The sequence below is a fragment of the Pseudophryne corroboree genome, unplaced genomic scaffold (assembly GCF_028390025.1).
Source record: "Pseudophryne corroboree isolate aPseCor3 unplaced genomic scaffold, aPseCor3.hap2 scaffold_880, whole genome shotgun sequence".
NCBI lineage: Eukaryota > Metazoa > Chordata > Amphibia > Anura > Myobatrachidae > Pseudophryne > Pseudophryne corroboree.
The window spans coordinates 145,901-160,665 of record NW_026970459.1 but is presented as its reverse complement, the minus strand read 5'-3'; the positions used below and the strand labels follow the sequence as shown (position 1 = coordinate 160,665).

Here is a 14,765-nt window from a genome sequence, read left to right as displayed (position 1 = left end):
TACGATATGTGCACAGTATCCTGGTGATACCTCTCCAACTCTCGTAATCCTACTTCCTAGGGTATACCTATACCGGAAAGATTTTCCTCTACTGGCTATGTGGCGTATAAGCTCTGTATCTGTCGGCATTCTATCTGCTCTATATGAAAAGGTCATGGTTTGGTTACTCCATGACACTTCCCAATTTCCCGGCTTTCGGGGATTGGAAATGTTAAAACATATGAGGGATCTATCCACATGATATTGGTGGAGCTTCAAACTAGGAGGACTGGAGATATTAAACCTCCTGTCCACCGGTCTCCCACCACTTAGCTCAAGTACCTCCCCTATCGTTAAAGGAAATGGTACTAGTCCTGATTTGCTATGACCTTGAGGTACTTGAGAGCATACCCAACAATCTGTTTGATTTAACACGCTACCCACTAAGGAGTGATAGTCACTCAAGGGATGCCGGTCCATGTGGATATTAAAACTGGATTGGCATTTCTTAATGCACCCATCCTCGACTACGTTGTCACAGAGCCTACAGATACAGTTTTCTTCAGCTAACAATCCTTCACAATTCCTTCTATTGTCAATGCTATCGGATCGTTTTCTGATACTCGCCTTTGCTTGTTGATTATGTTGTTCTCGGAAAACTACGCCTCCATCTCTGTCATCAGAACCCATTCCAGAATCTCTCTCGACCTCCATGGTACTCTCGCCGGAACAGACTGCTCTGGTCAACATCATGGTCAACAGGAAAATCCGGATCACAGTCTCTTGGGGCAAGTCCATCTTATAGGAGGAAACGAAGAAGAATGAGAAGGGGGGGAAAATAATTTGAGGGAGAGGGGATGGGAAGTTGGAGAAAAACAATAAAAGGGAACAGGGAATCGACAACTGCTTTTGATCTTGTGATTTTCAATGCTCAGGTGCCGCCTCAGTCCTCCTGGAACAGACACTCCAGTGATACAACGTCCTCTACCGTCTGTTCCTTATCACGGGACCTCTCTGGATCAGCAACCTTCTTACAATGGGACGAATGAACCCAAGTCTCTCTCTCGGCAACTTTCAATGCTGTAGTGCTAGTCAATAAGACTTGGTATGGTCCTTCCCATCTGTCAATAAGGCAACCTGAGCGTAGAAAATTTCGTATCATTACATACTCCCCAGGTTCAATGTCATGACAATTACTATCTGGTAAATCAGGAATCACCAACTTCAAATTATTATTTTGATTCCTTAGCTGTTTACTCATATTAACCAGGTACTTTACAGTCACTTCATTGTTACACTTCAAATCATCCTGAGGGTTAATCATAACATGCGGTTGTCGACCAAACAAGATTTCAAAAGGGGACAGATTAAGAGGGGACCTGGGAGTGGTTCTGATGCTGTACAGTACAATGGGTAAAGCTTCTGGCCATGTCAATCCTGTTTCTGCCATAACTTTGCTCAAATTATTTTTAATAGTGCTATTCACTCTTTCCACCTTCGCACTCGCCTGTGGACGGTATGGAGTGTGCAGCTTGCTATCAATTCCCATCAACTTACACATTCCTTGAAAGACATCACCTGTAAAATGGGTACCCCTATCACTTTCGATAATTCTAGGGATACCATATCTACATACAAATTCCTGCACAATTTTCTTAGCAGTAAACATAGCGGTATTTGTGGCCGCCGGGAATGCTTCAACCCAATTTGAGAACACATCTATACAAACAAGTACATATTTCAAATTTCGACAAGGGGGTAATTGAATGAAGTCAATCTGTATTGCCTGGAAAGGACCGCCTGCAGGTGGGATATGAGATGGTTCTGTTGGTATTGCCTTTCCGATATTCTTTCTCAAACAGGTAAGGCATGACATTGCTCTCTTACTTGCATGAGATGAAAATCCTGGGGCGCACCAATATGCTCTTACCAACTTGCACTTTCCTTCCTTGCCCAGATGAGTCAGCCCGTGAGCTGCCTCAGCTAAACATGGAAGATATGCTCTGGCGGCCACCGGTTTACCTTGTCCATCCGTCCAGAGTCCTGAGGACTCCTGGCCATATCCCTTCGCCTTCCAGACTGCCTTTTCCTGTGTGGAACACAAATTTTGCATTTCACACAACTTCTGTGTGTTGATGGTATTAAATACCATCAGTTGTGTGGTGTCTGTCTGTCTGGGGGTACCAGCTGCTAACTTAGCTGCTTCGTCTGCTCGGCTGTTACCAAGTGATACTGGGTCCTGGCTATATGTGTGTGCTTTACACTTGATAACAGCCACTCTGTCGGGTTCCTGTATCGCTGTTAGAAGCCTTTTGATGTGAGCTGCATGCGCTACCGGTGTACCAGCTGCCGTCATGAAATTTCTGAGGCGCCATAGGGCTCCGAAATCATGGACTACCCCGAATGCGTATCTAGAGTCGGTGTAGATATTGGCTGATTTGCCCTTAGCCAATTCACATGCTCTGGTTAGGGCGACCAGTTCAGCAACCTGGGCTGAGTGAGGTGGGCCTAGCGGTTCCGCTTCTATGATGCCTTGGTCATCTACGACTGCGTATCCAGTACACAAGTCTCCCGAGTCTGACTGTCTGTGACAACTACCGTCCGTGTAGAAAGTTAGATCTACATTTTCCAGCGGGTTGTCACTGATGTCAGGCCTTGCGGTAAAATTTTGGGTCAAATATTCCATACAATCATGTGTGTCCTTCTGTGTGTTAAATTCTCCTTCCCCACCACTCTCATCCTCCACCCTTTGTGCCTGTCCAGGCACACCTGGGAGATATGTTGCAGGATTTAATGCACTGCATCTCCTTATGGTGATGTTTACGGGGGCCATTAGTGCCAATTCCCATCTTGTAAACCGCGCTGATGAGACGTGCCTGGTTTGGGCAGAATTTAGCAAGGCTGACACTGCATGTGGTGTATGAATTGTGAGGTTGTGACCTAGCACTACATCTTCGCTTTTCGTTACTAGCAATGCTATCGCAGCGACGCTTCGCAAGCATGTGGGGAGGGATCGCGCTACCGTGTCTAGCTGAGCGCTGTAGTATGCTACTGGCCTGCTGGCATCACCGTGCTTTTGGGTTAAGACGCCTGCCGCGCAACCAGCACTTTCTGTTCCGTACAGCTCAAAGGGTTTCCCATAGTCTGGCATACCTAATGCTGGTGCCTGCGTTAGGCACTGTTTAAGTCTCTCAAATGCCATCTCGGACTCGTCTGTATGCGAAATCCGATCAGGTTTGTTTGAGGAGACCATCTCCTGCAGAGGTAACGCTAGAATGGAAAACCCTGGGATCCAGTTACGGCAATACCCACACATTCCTAAAAATGTTCTGATCTGTTGCTGGGTTTTTGGCAGAGTCATGTCTCTAATTGCTGGAATTCTATCAGTGGTCAGGTGTCTCAGTCCTTGTGTTAGACAGTGTCCCAAATATTTTACCTTAGTTTGGCATAATTGCAACTTGTCTTTGGAAACCTTGTGTCCTGTGTCTGAAAGATGAAACAGGAGCTGTTTCGTATCCTTCAGGGATGCTTCCAATGAATCAGAACACAGTAGTAGATCATCCACGTACTGTATTAATACTGATCCACTCTCTGGTTGGAAAGACTGTAAACAATCATGCAAAGCCTGGGAAAATATACTTGGACTGTCTATGAAACCTTGTGGTAATCGAGTCCATGTGTATTGGACTCCTCTGTATGTGAATGCAAACAAATATTGGCTGTCAGGGTGCAGAGGTACCGAAAAGAAAGCGGAGCAGAGGTCAATAACAGTGAAAAATTTCGCAGTGGGAGGGATTTGCATAAGGATGACAGCTGGATTTGGCACTACGGGGAACTGACTCTCAACTATTTTGTTGATCCCCCTTAGATCCTGCACTAGCCGGTAACCCCTCCCCCCACTCTTTTTCACAGGGAAGATGGGACTATTGGCAGTGCTGGACGTTCTTACCAGAATACCCTGTTGTAGCAAGCGCTCTATTACGGGATACACTCCTAACTCCACCTCTGGCTTCAGAGGGTACTGTGGGATTTTTGGAGCTATCCTACCATCTTTTACTTGTACAACTACTGGAGCTACGTTTGCCATTAATCCAGTGTCCTGTCCATCTTTAGTCCAAAGTGACTCTGGTATCTGGGATGTCATTTCTTCTACTTGGGATGGAGTCCTATTTGTCATAATGGTATGTGACATTAATTTTGATGGGGAGTCTAACATGTCTCGCACTTCCTGAGCGTGATTCTCAGGTATGTCCAAGAATACACCTTCAGGAGTACAATAAATGACGCACCCCATTTTACACAATAAGTCTCTTCCCAGGAGATTAGTCGGTGCCGATGCAGCCAGCAAAAAGGAATGCTTGGTATGTAAAGGCCCTACTGTAATCTCGGCTGGTTTGCTAACAGGGTAGTGCTGGACTACTCCCGTTACCCCTATGGCTGGAATTGTCTTACCAGTGGTTCTCATGCCCACTGTCGAATTTATCACTGATTTGGCCGCCCCTGTGTCTACAAGAAAGTTTAATGATTTACCAGCTACATTGATTGCAATTTCAGGTTCACTCCCAAGGCTTGCAATCAATTTTACTGGCTGCAGATTACAGGTATGGCCACACCCCTATTGGGTATGGTGACCTCCCTGAATCCCGCTGGCAGCAACTACTTGTGAAGGGGTTAAATGGGAACTGCCAGGAGTTTGCCAGTCTCTGTTCGGGGGGTATCTTTTTGTTTCTCCTGCATGTGGCTCATAACTCCGTCTCTGCGGACCTTGCTCCCAATGTCGTGTGTCGTGTCGTTGTCTAGGGGGTTGGTAAGATCTTTGCGAATTTTTCGCTCTACAGTCTCGTGCTATGTGTCCCTGTTTATGACAAAAATAACATGTTACCACATTTGACTTACCCACAGGGTTTGGTGATATAAACACAGGCTGTTTTGTGGTCAGGGCCTGTATACTTACTGACATTAACTTATCACCTTGCGACTCCCTGTGTCTGGTGATATTCCGGTCGTGATCAATAGCAGCCTCTCTCAAAGTAGCCACTGACAGACCTCGCCAACATGGTTGCGTGGTCTGTACCCTTGTCTTTAATGCTTCTTTTAAACCATCCATTAGCACAGATACTGCTACTTCTTGATGGTTTGCATTGGTCCTAATGTCCTCTATGCCAGTGTACTTTGCCATTTCTAATAATGCCCGGTGAAAATAATCAGCAGCTGTTTCTGTCTCTTTTTGTTTAATGGAAAAAATTCTATTCCATTTGGCTACAGCTGGGAAATACTCCTTTAACTGTAAATTTATTCTTTTTACGTTATCTTTGTTGTACACATCTGTAAGAGGTACATCCAGATCCAATCCACAGTCAGCTAAAAATTGAGCTGAGTCGACATTGGAGGGTAAACATGCCCTCAGCAATATCTGCCAGTCTTTGTTATTGGGCTCTAAAGTGTTTCCTAGGTCTCTGATGTATTTTTGGCTAGCAACTAAGTCTTTTCTGGGGTCATGGAATTCAGACACTATGGTCCTTAATTCCATTCTGGAAAATGGGCTATACATGGCAATGTTCCTGATAGGAGTGACTCCTGATGTGTCAGTTTTCCCATTTGGAACAGCTATTACCCTAACAGGATTAAGTCTACTAACATCATTCTGTGTAGATTCTACAGCCTGTGGTGAAATGGTTTCAGCATAGTGTAAGGTGCCGTACTTACCCGTTGATACGACCTCACCTGTCCCTCCGCTAGGGGGCTTTGTTACTAATCTTATGGGTTGGGCCGTGCCTACTGTTGTTTCTGATATAGTGGCTGCTAGAGAGAGCGCCGATATTGTTGCCGATTCGTCCTCTTGATCACACTCCTGGGGAAAGTTCAAAACAGGGTACAACTTGCACGGGTTAATACTTGCATTGGTTAACTTATTAACATTATCCTTAACATTTATACAGTTGCTAAGTGCCTGTTTGTTACCCCCTGATGCGTCATTCTCCGCAACCAATTTCTCTCCTGATATGTATGGTGGCGGCGGGGCCGTGGCTATCAGTTTCCTGATAGGGCCAGATCCCGCCGCCAGAGCCAATCCTCTCTGTATTTCACCCTCCTGTTGCCATAGCTGCAAATAATCATAATGTTGGATTCGTCTCTTTGTTGATTTAATGAGACATATCCTCCTCCTTAAATTCATTAACACTTCTAGGCTGAAGCTACCTACTCTTGGGAATTTCTCCCCGTCATGTACTGTCATTCTCTCCCATTCATCACATAAAATTTCTGTATGTAAACCATATTTTTCACACATTACATACCTTGCCGACCCGACTGGTCGGTTTACTGAATCAACCCGAACCGAGGTTGATCGCCCCCTTCCTGAACAACTGGCCCCCATAATTTGCAGGTGTTGCTTGCTCTACCTCTGACCTTTATCTCAGGGTCTTCAGCGAACCCTTACAAAAAACCAAAATATTAAAAGATAGGTTGACGGTGAAGTTTACCGAGCACCTCACTCACTCGCCCACGCCGACCAATACGCCCACACACTGATATAGCGCTGGCGTACTCGACCCAGGGCCCCTATGAACCTCTATTTACTGGAACATGCGAGAGATATCCGAAGAACACTTACTCTTTCCAGTAACTATTGGTTGTTGGACAATTCCTGAGTGACCAGCGAACTTCCCTTCAGAAAATAAAAAATTACACAAATCACGTCAGAATGTACAAATAGTTTTATGACCGGGTTTGTACACAAATGGTACTGGTCAGACTAACTTAATGCACACAATTACGTGCGGTACAATCGTTCAGCACATAAGCAACTAATCTTATGTACGGAGCGACAAGTGGAATCGACATTCAGCAGCTGCGAATTCCTTCAGCCTGAGCTTTTTATGGCCTATATGGGTGTCGCACCAACCCTTCTTGGTGTTGTGCCTTGTCTCTATAGCGGACTTCCTTGTCTGCTGTACTTGGACCTCCTGGTCTGTTATGCGACCTCCTGGTCTGTTACAGTATGACCTCCTGGTCTGCTACACTCTAATGCTCAAATTTTATGTTTAACCAGAGATGCCTCCCTAGCCACCACGTATGTCACTTACACGTATGTACTTCACGAGAACTCGATGATTTCTGTGGTTCAATCCCCAAAATTGTAAAAACAAACACTCACTCACCACATACACACTTTTGTTTCTATTTCTATTTCTGCGCAGAAATTTTTCTTTAGACCAGATGTGTTGTAAATTTGGAGAAGGATCTGTTAATTTAAATTTCGGATTTAAAATAGATTTGCGCTATTTATCGCCTGTTGCGCTATTTATCGCTTGTTGCGCTATTTATCGCCTGTTGCGCTATTTATCGCTTATTGCGCTATTTATCGCTTATTGTGCTATTTAAAAATCAACACTATCGTGTGATTTGAGTTACGTGGGCGTACCCAGACGCTCCGTTGCGTAATTTACGCTACGTGCGTCGGCCTTTGCGTACGCGAGTCTCAGCCTTTTGTTAGAGACACGTGTATACAAAACCAATGTCCACCGTAACACAACTAACACGTTTTATCAATGTAGATGATCCTCGATCGTCTACCGTGCAACACACCAATCTCTCCTTTTACCTTTAGGTAGAGCTGCGTGTGTGCTTTACACTTTATCCCTTAACGCATTACTTTTACACTTTAACTATGAAATAGCGACAAATCTCTCTTAGCACGTTTTATCAATTATAAAATGGCAAACAGGAGAGTGATATATGAAAATACACGAATGAAAAAGAAATGCAGATATGCGTGTGTGCGTACGCAAGATAGAAATAAACAGTTTTAAAAGACACTAGTGTGTTGTTCTTACCTCCGGTTCCCGGATTCCTTCAGCACCCTTTACTAAGCGAAACAGACGCTTAACCCGTCAGCACTGCGAAGAATATGATCTCCCACCCTTTGCTGATGGATAATGTCTGCTGAAATTACCTAGCAGAGATATGTGAAGGACAGGACGAGCCGCCAATTGATAAAGCTAAATATTTATCTTATTTAAAACCCTTTGTGAGGTCTAAGAACACTGTACGCTATTTGCGTATGGAGTACCGTAAGGGTACGCTCGTTGCGTAACAATCGCTTAGCCGTGGTCGAGACGCTCAAGCGTCACGTTCGCTCACGGCCAAGAGATCACAGGCAGGCACGCTATTGGCTGCTGACTAACGTAATGGTTCGCTATAGCGTAACGGACGCTGTATCGGGAGCGGGCTGCTCGAGCGATACAGACGCTCACGAGAATACGCTGTTGGTATCGGGCACACTTATAGGTGAGCGACTACCGTAATGCTACGCTATCAGCGTAGCGGACGCTCGAGACCACGAGGAGATCACGAGCGGCGCCGACGCTCACAATGTTAAACCTTTATGTCTAAACCACAAACAATGTAATTTGCTGTAAAACCTTAGTGTAGAGATAGGGTGTAAATGCAACACTGTATAACCTTATTAACTCAAAAGCTGTTCGAGCGTCACCGACGCTCTGAGAATACTTAACACTATAAGAAATACACAAATACCGTGCTTAGGGTCCAACGCCTAATATATATATTATGAATGTTATACTTGCAAAAGAATTAACACAATACAAGTCATACACTACAATATAACATAGACTAACTAACCAGGTAACTACACAGTAAATACAATACAAGTACGTTTAAGAGAAAATGAGAGAAAGAGAAGAGCGAGAGAGAAAGATATGGCCCATAATAACAAGAAAAGACAATATGATTACGGAGAAAACTTACGCACAAAGGAAACGATTGCATGCGCCTCTGGACATCCAGCTCCCGATTTTCAGCAATGATAACCGATGAAGAGTGAGTGCTGGATGTGATCGGCCTGTCTATTTATGCCCCACACACAATACAATTCAATGGTCCCTACAATCTCATTGTTCATTGGACACAGGAATTCGTCTTTGCATTATAACAAAAGGTCATAGGTTGATTCATACAGGTGGGCTGTGACTATTTCCAACAGCTCAGGTGGGAGGGAAACTGGGTTTCCCGCCGCATGGATAAGTAAGTGCAAATACAGTAAATGTTCATAAACTTCTTATGTCCATAACTATTCGCACGAGCGATTGATCCGCTTCAAACCAACACCGGAATATTGCTAATTAAATACTCTTCCGATGGATACTAAACACCACTGTATTACTCCTGTCTGACCCTTCGTATCAAACAATGAGGGATCTCTCTGTCCAGGAACATACTACATTAACTAAACTTTCAGAATCTATCAAAGGGACCATAATCTACAAAATGCATTATATGGTGAAAATATGTAACGAAAGAGTTGCCCGCTAGACGCACACAATCTCTACCGTAAATGCGCATACCGTGCGCCTGCGGGTGCCCGCAACAGCGAGTATGCGCACGCACGGGAGAGCGCACGCATGCGCAGCAGGGACACATATGAGGTGCAAATATGGCAGTGTGCATCGTGATATTTTTCTGACTTTGACAGCTTACATGATTCTCCGCCCAGCGAAGAATTCTGGTGGCTTCCGCCATCGCCACTCTGCTCATTGTGCCGCCTTGGCGGTTTACATGAACTACTGCGGTGACGTTGTCTGACTGGATCAGAACTGGTTGGTCGCGAAGTAAGGTCTCCGCTTGACATAGGGCGTTGTATATGGCCCTTAGCTCCAGGATGTTGATGTGAAGACAAGTCTCCTGACTTGACCAAAGACCTTGGAAATTTCTTCCCTGTGTGGCTGCTCCCCAACCTCGGAGGCTCGCGTTCGTGGTCACCAGGATCCAGTCCTGAATGCCGAACCTGCGGCCCTCTAGAAGGTGAGCACTCTGCAGCCACCACAGGAGAGATACCCTGGCCCTGGGGGACAGGGTGATCAACTGATGAATCTGTAGATGTGACCCGGACCACTTGTCCAGTAGGTCCCATTGCAAGATCCTCGCATGGAACCTGCCAAAGGGAATGGCCTCGTATGATGCCACCATCATTCCCAGGACTCGAGTGCAGTGATGCACTGACACCTGTTTTGGTTTCAATAGGTTCCTGACCAGAGTCATGAGTTCCTGGGCCTTTTCTATCGGAAGATAACCCCTTTTCTGGTCCGTATCCAGAATAATGCCCAAGCAAAGTCAGACGAGTCGTAGGAACCAACTGCGACTTCGGGATATTGAGAATCCAGCCGTGTTGCTGTAACACCTTCAGTGAAAGTTATACGCTGTTCAGCAACTGCTCTCTTGATCTCGCTTTTATGAGGAGATCGTTCAAGTACGGGATAATTGTGACACCTTGCTTTCGCAGGAGCACCATAATTTCCGTCATTACCTTGGTGAAAATTCTCGGAGAAAATTCTGGAGAGACCAAACGGCAACGTCTGAAATTGGTAATGACAATACTGTACCGCAAATCTTAGGTACGCCTGATGAGGTGGATAAATGAGTACATGAAGGTATGCATCCTTTATGTCCAGAGATATCATAAAATCCCCCCCTTCTAGGCTGGCGATGACCGCTCTTAGCGATTCCATCTTGAACTTGAACCTTTTCAAGTATAGGTTCAGGGATTTTAAATTTAATATGGGTCTGACCAAACCGTCCGGTTTTGGGACTACAAACAGGGTCGAATAATTTCCCTTTCCTTGTTGAAGCAGGGGAACCTTGACCACCACCTGTTGAAGATACAATTTGTGAATTGCATTTAACACTATCTCCCTTTCCTGGGGAGAAGATGGTAGGGCCGATTTGAAAAACCGGCGAGGAGGCACCTCTTCGAATTTCAGCTTGTAACCCTGAGAAACAATTTCTATTGCCTAGGGATCCACCTGCGAATGAACCCAGATGTGGCTGAAAACTCGAAGACGTGCCCCCAACTGGGCGGACTCCTTTAGCGGAGCCCCAGCGTCATGCGGTGGATTTTGTAGAGGCCGGGGAGGACTTCTGTTCCTGGGAACTAGCTGTGTTGTGCAGCTTCTTCCCTCTGCCCTTACCTCTGGCAAGAAAGGACGCACCTCGTACTTTCTTGTTTCTCTGTGATCGAAAGGACTGCATTTGATAATATGGTGCTTTCTTAGGCTGTGAGGGAATATAAGGCAAAAAATTTGATTTACCAGCTGTAGCTGTGGAGACTAGGTCCGAGAGACCTTCCCCAAACAATTCCTCACCCCTGTAAGGTAAAACCTCCATATGCCTTTTTGAGTCGGCATCACCTGTCCATTGCCGGGTCCATAGGACTCGTCTAGCAGAAATCGACATAGCGTTTATTCTAGAACCCAGTAGACTAATGTCACTTTGAGCATCTCTCATATATAGGACAGCATCTTTTATATGCCCTATGGTCAATAACATAGCATCCTTATCTAGGGTCTCAATCTCTGCTGAAAAGGTATCTGTCCATGCTGCCACCGCGCTACAACCCCGGCCGACGCAATTGCCGGTCTGAGTAAGGTACCAGAATGTGTGTAAATGGACTTTAGGGTAACCTCCTGCTTGCGGTCAGCATGGTCCCTGATGGTAGCCGTATCCTGGGATGGCAGCGCTACCTTTTTGGATAAGCGTGTCAATGCTTTATCCACCCTAGGGGAGGATTCCCACCGTATCCTGTCCATTGGCGGGAAAGGATACGCCATAAGAATCCTTTTGGGAATCTGCAGCTTTTTGTCTGGAGATTCCCAAGCTTTTTCACATAATTCGTTCAACTCATGTGAGGGGGGAAAGGTTATCTCAGGTTTCTTTCCCTTATACATGTGTACCCTCGTGTCAGGGACAGGGGACTCTGTGATGTGCAAAACATCTTTTATTGCAATAATCATATATCGAATACATTTAGCCAATTTTGGCTGTAACTTTGCATCATCGTAGTCGACACTGGAGTCAGAATCCGTGTCGGTATCTGTGTCAACTATTTGGGATAGTGGGCGCTTTTGAGACCCCGAAGGTCCCTGCGACATAGGGACAGGCATGGGTTGACTCCCTGACTGTTCCCTAGCTTCAGCTTTGTCTAATCTCTTGTGTAATAAGTTTACATTAGCACATAAAACATTTCACATATCCATTCAGTCAGGTGTCGGCGTTGTCGATGGAGACACCACATTAATTTGCTCCTGCTCCTCTCTAGGAGAGCCTTCTACCTCAGACATGTCGACACACGTGTACCGACACACCATACACTCAGGGAATCCTCTTATCTGAGGACAGTTCCCCAACAAGGCCCTTTGGAGAGACAGAGAGAGAGAGTATGCCAGCACACACCCCAGCGCTATATGACCCAGGAAAAAAACACAATAATTTTATGTTTACCCAGTAGCGCTGTATTTCCATATATATATGCGCCTAATTATGTGCCCCCCTCTTCTTTAAGACCCTCTTTCTACCGTGGTATAAGCAGGGGAGAGTCCGTGGAGCTTCCCCTCAGCGGTGCTGTGGAGAAAATGGTGCTGGTGAGTGCTGAGGGAGAAGCCCCACCCCTTCAGCGACGGGCTTCTGTCCCGCTCAAATATAGTAAAAAAATGGCGGGGGCTCTTATATATATATATACAGTGCCTAGCTGCATATATATTTATTTTGCCAAAGAGAGGTCTATATTGCTGCCCAGGGCGTCTCCCCTGAGCCCTTCACCCTTACACTGACTGCCGTGTGTGAGGTGTATGGGAGCAATGGAGCACAGCTTTACTGCTGTGCGTTACCTCAGTGAAGATCATGAAGTCTTCCGCCGGCTCTGAAGTCTTCTTTTCTTCTCATACTCACCCGGCTTCTATCTTCCGGTTCTGCGAGGGGGACGGCGGCGCGGCTCTGGGACGGACGGCGAGGGTGAGACCTGCGTACCGATCCCTCTGGAGCTAATGCTGTACAGTAGCCTAAGAAGCAGAGCCTATCAACTCACAGAAGTAGGTGTGCATCTCTCCCCTCCGCCCCTCGATGCAGGGAGTCTGTTGCCAGCAGGCTCCCTGAAAATAAAAAAATCTAACAAATATACTTTCTGTCAGGAAACTCAGGAGAGCTCCCTGAAAAGCACCCAGTCTCCTCTGGGCACAGTAGTAAACTGAGGTCTGGAGGAGGGGCATAGAGGGAGGAGCCAGTGCACACCCAGATCTAAAGTCTTTCTTTAAGTGCCCATGTCTCCTGCGGAGCCCGTCTATCCCCCATGGTCCTTACGGAGTCCCCAGCATCCTCTAGGACGTAAGAGAAAAATTATGCTGGCAGAAAAATCCAATTGAGTGATTAAACAGCTCCAGAGCTGCTCTGTAAGGCAAGTAAAAGGGTGTGGGCCCTGCAGCACTACCTGTAGTTTGCATTGTGCATTGGAAGCCTAGTTTGCTGTCTGTTTCCACTTCTTTTTTCTTGAGCCCCTCCCGTCTATACCCTTGTGCACTATCCTGACTTCTCCTCCCGTCTGCTTACTTTGTGCCTTCCAATGCACAATGCAAACTACAGGTAGTGCTGCAGGGCCCACACCCTTTTACTTGCCTTACAGAGCAGCTCTTGAGCTGTTACAGTGCCCAGCTGCTGCAAGAAATCAGCGTGAATGCTTCAGGGGCTGGGGCATGGCCAACATGAGCCCCACACCGAAGGAGGGTGGAGGTGTTTAATGCGAACTAGGGGTCTCGCACAATGCGAACTACAGGTAGTGCTGCAGGGCCCACACCCTTTTACTTGCCTTACAGAGCAGCTCTGGAGCTGTTACAGTGCCCAGCTGCTGCAAGAAATCAGCTTGAATGCTTCAGGGGCTGGGGCATATCCAACATGAGCCCCACACCGACGGAGGGTGGAGGTGTTTAATGCGAACTAGGGGTCACTCAAGTGCCGCAAAAGGCCGCCATGCCCTGCACGCCACTTTTCTCTTTTCATATGCAGACGAGGGTTGAAGCCAACTTTGACCCACTGCTTGGATGACATCGCCATATGCAAATCCATCTGCTGCAGGCCTTCCCCCAGGAATGCTTGCACTAGTTGTTGCATTTGGTTTGTTGTTTGGGGGTGCTTCAGTATTAGGCAGCCTTCTGCCCTCCCATGTTCATCTGAAAATATGTGTTCTCTCTGCAGTTGTTGTCCCCAGATGAGAGTTCCCTTGTGCTGCCTCAGTTGAATCTCCTTTACTTGACAGAGATGTGCCTGAGCAGCGGCCCTCCCCAGCCCTATCCCAAATCATACTTATTTTGCATAGGAGATACCATGGTCATGAAGACTGTTCTCCCAGGGTGCGGTTCATTCATTGCATTCTGGGTATGCTGACCCCTGTGATTTCCCCAAATGTGGGAAACTCGACTGCATTATTTAATGCGAACTAGGGGTCATCCAAGCACCGCAAAAGGCCGCCATGCCCTGCATACCCCTTTTCTCTTTTCATAAGCAGACGAGGTTTGAAGCCAACTTTGACCCACTGCTTGGATGACATCACTTGCTGCCTTTCCAATGAAGCAAGTTTAATTTAATAATAGGTGAAAAACCATCCCTACAAAGGTGTTAATCAGATACTTGGCTTTGTGGACACTTTTCAGAGCACAAATTTGTTAGCATAAAAATAAAGCCAGAAAATGAAGAGCTGTTTAATCACTCAATTGGATTTTTCTGCCAGCATATTTCTTTTTCTCTGCAACCCACTGCTAAATTGTGCTTCGTGGCTGTTTTTTTTATAAAATCACTTAATCAAATCTAACTCTGATTACATCAGAGAAGGCCAGGTACCCTACACCATAAGAGGTGGTTTGAAATTTTTACTTGTCTACTTAAAGATCACCAAAATCTGATAACGAGGTCAATTACGTACCTAGGTGGGATTGAACCACCAACCT

General features: G+C 46.1%; 1 pseudogene; it reads left to right on the top strand.

Moving 5' to 3' along the window:
- Positions 1 to 14,120: 14,120 nt before the first annotated feature.
- Positions 14,121 to 14,299, top strand: LOC135043793 (U1 spliceosomal RNA; annotated as a pseudogene).
- Positions 14,300 to 14,765: the final 466 nt, after the last annotated feature.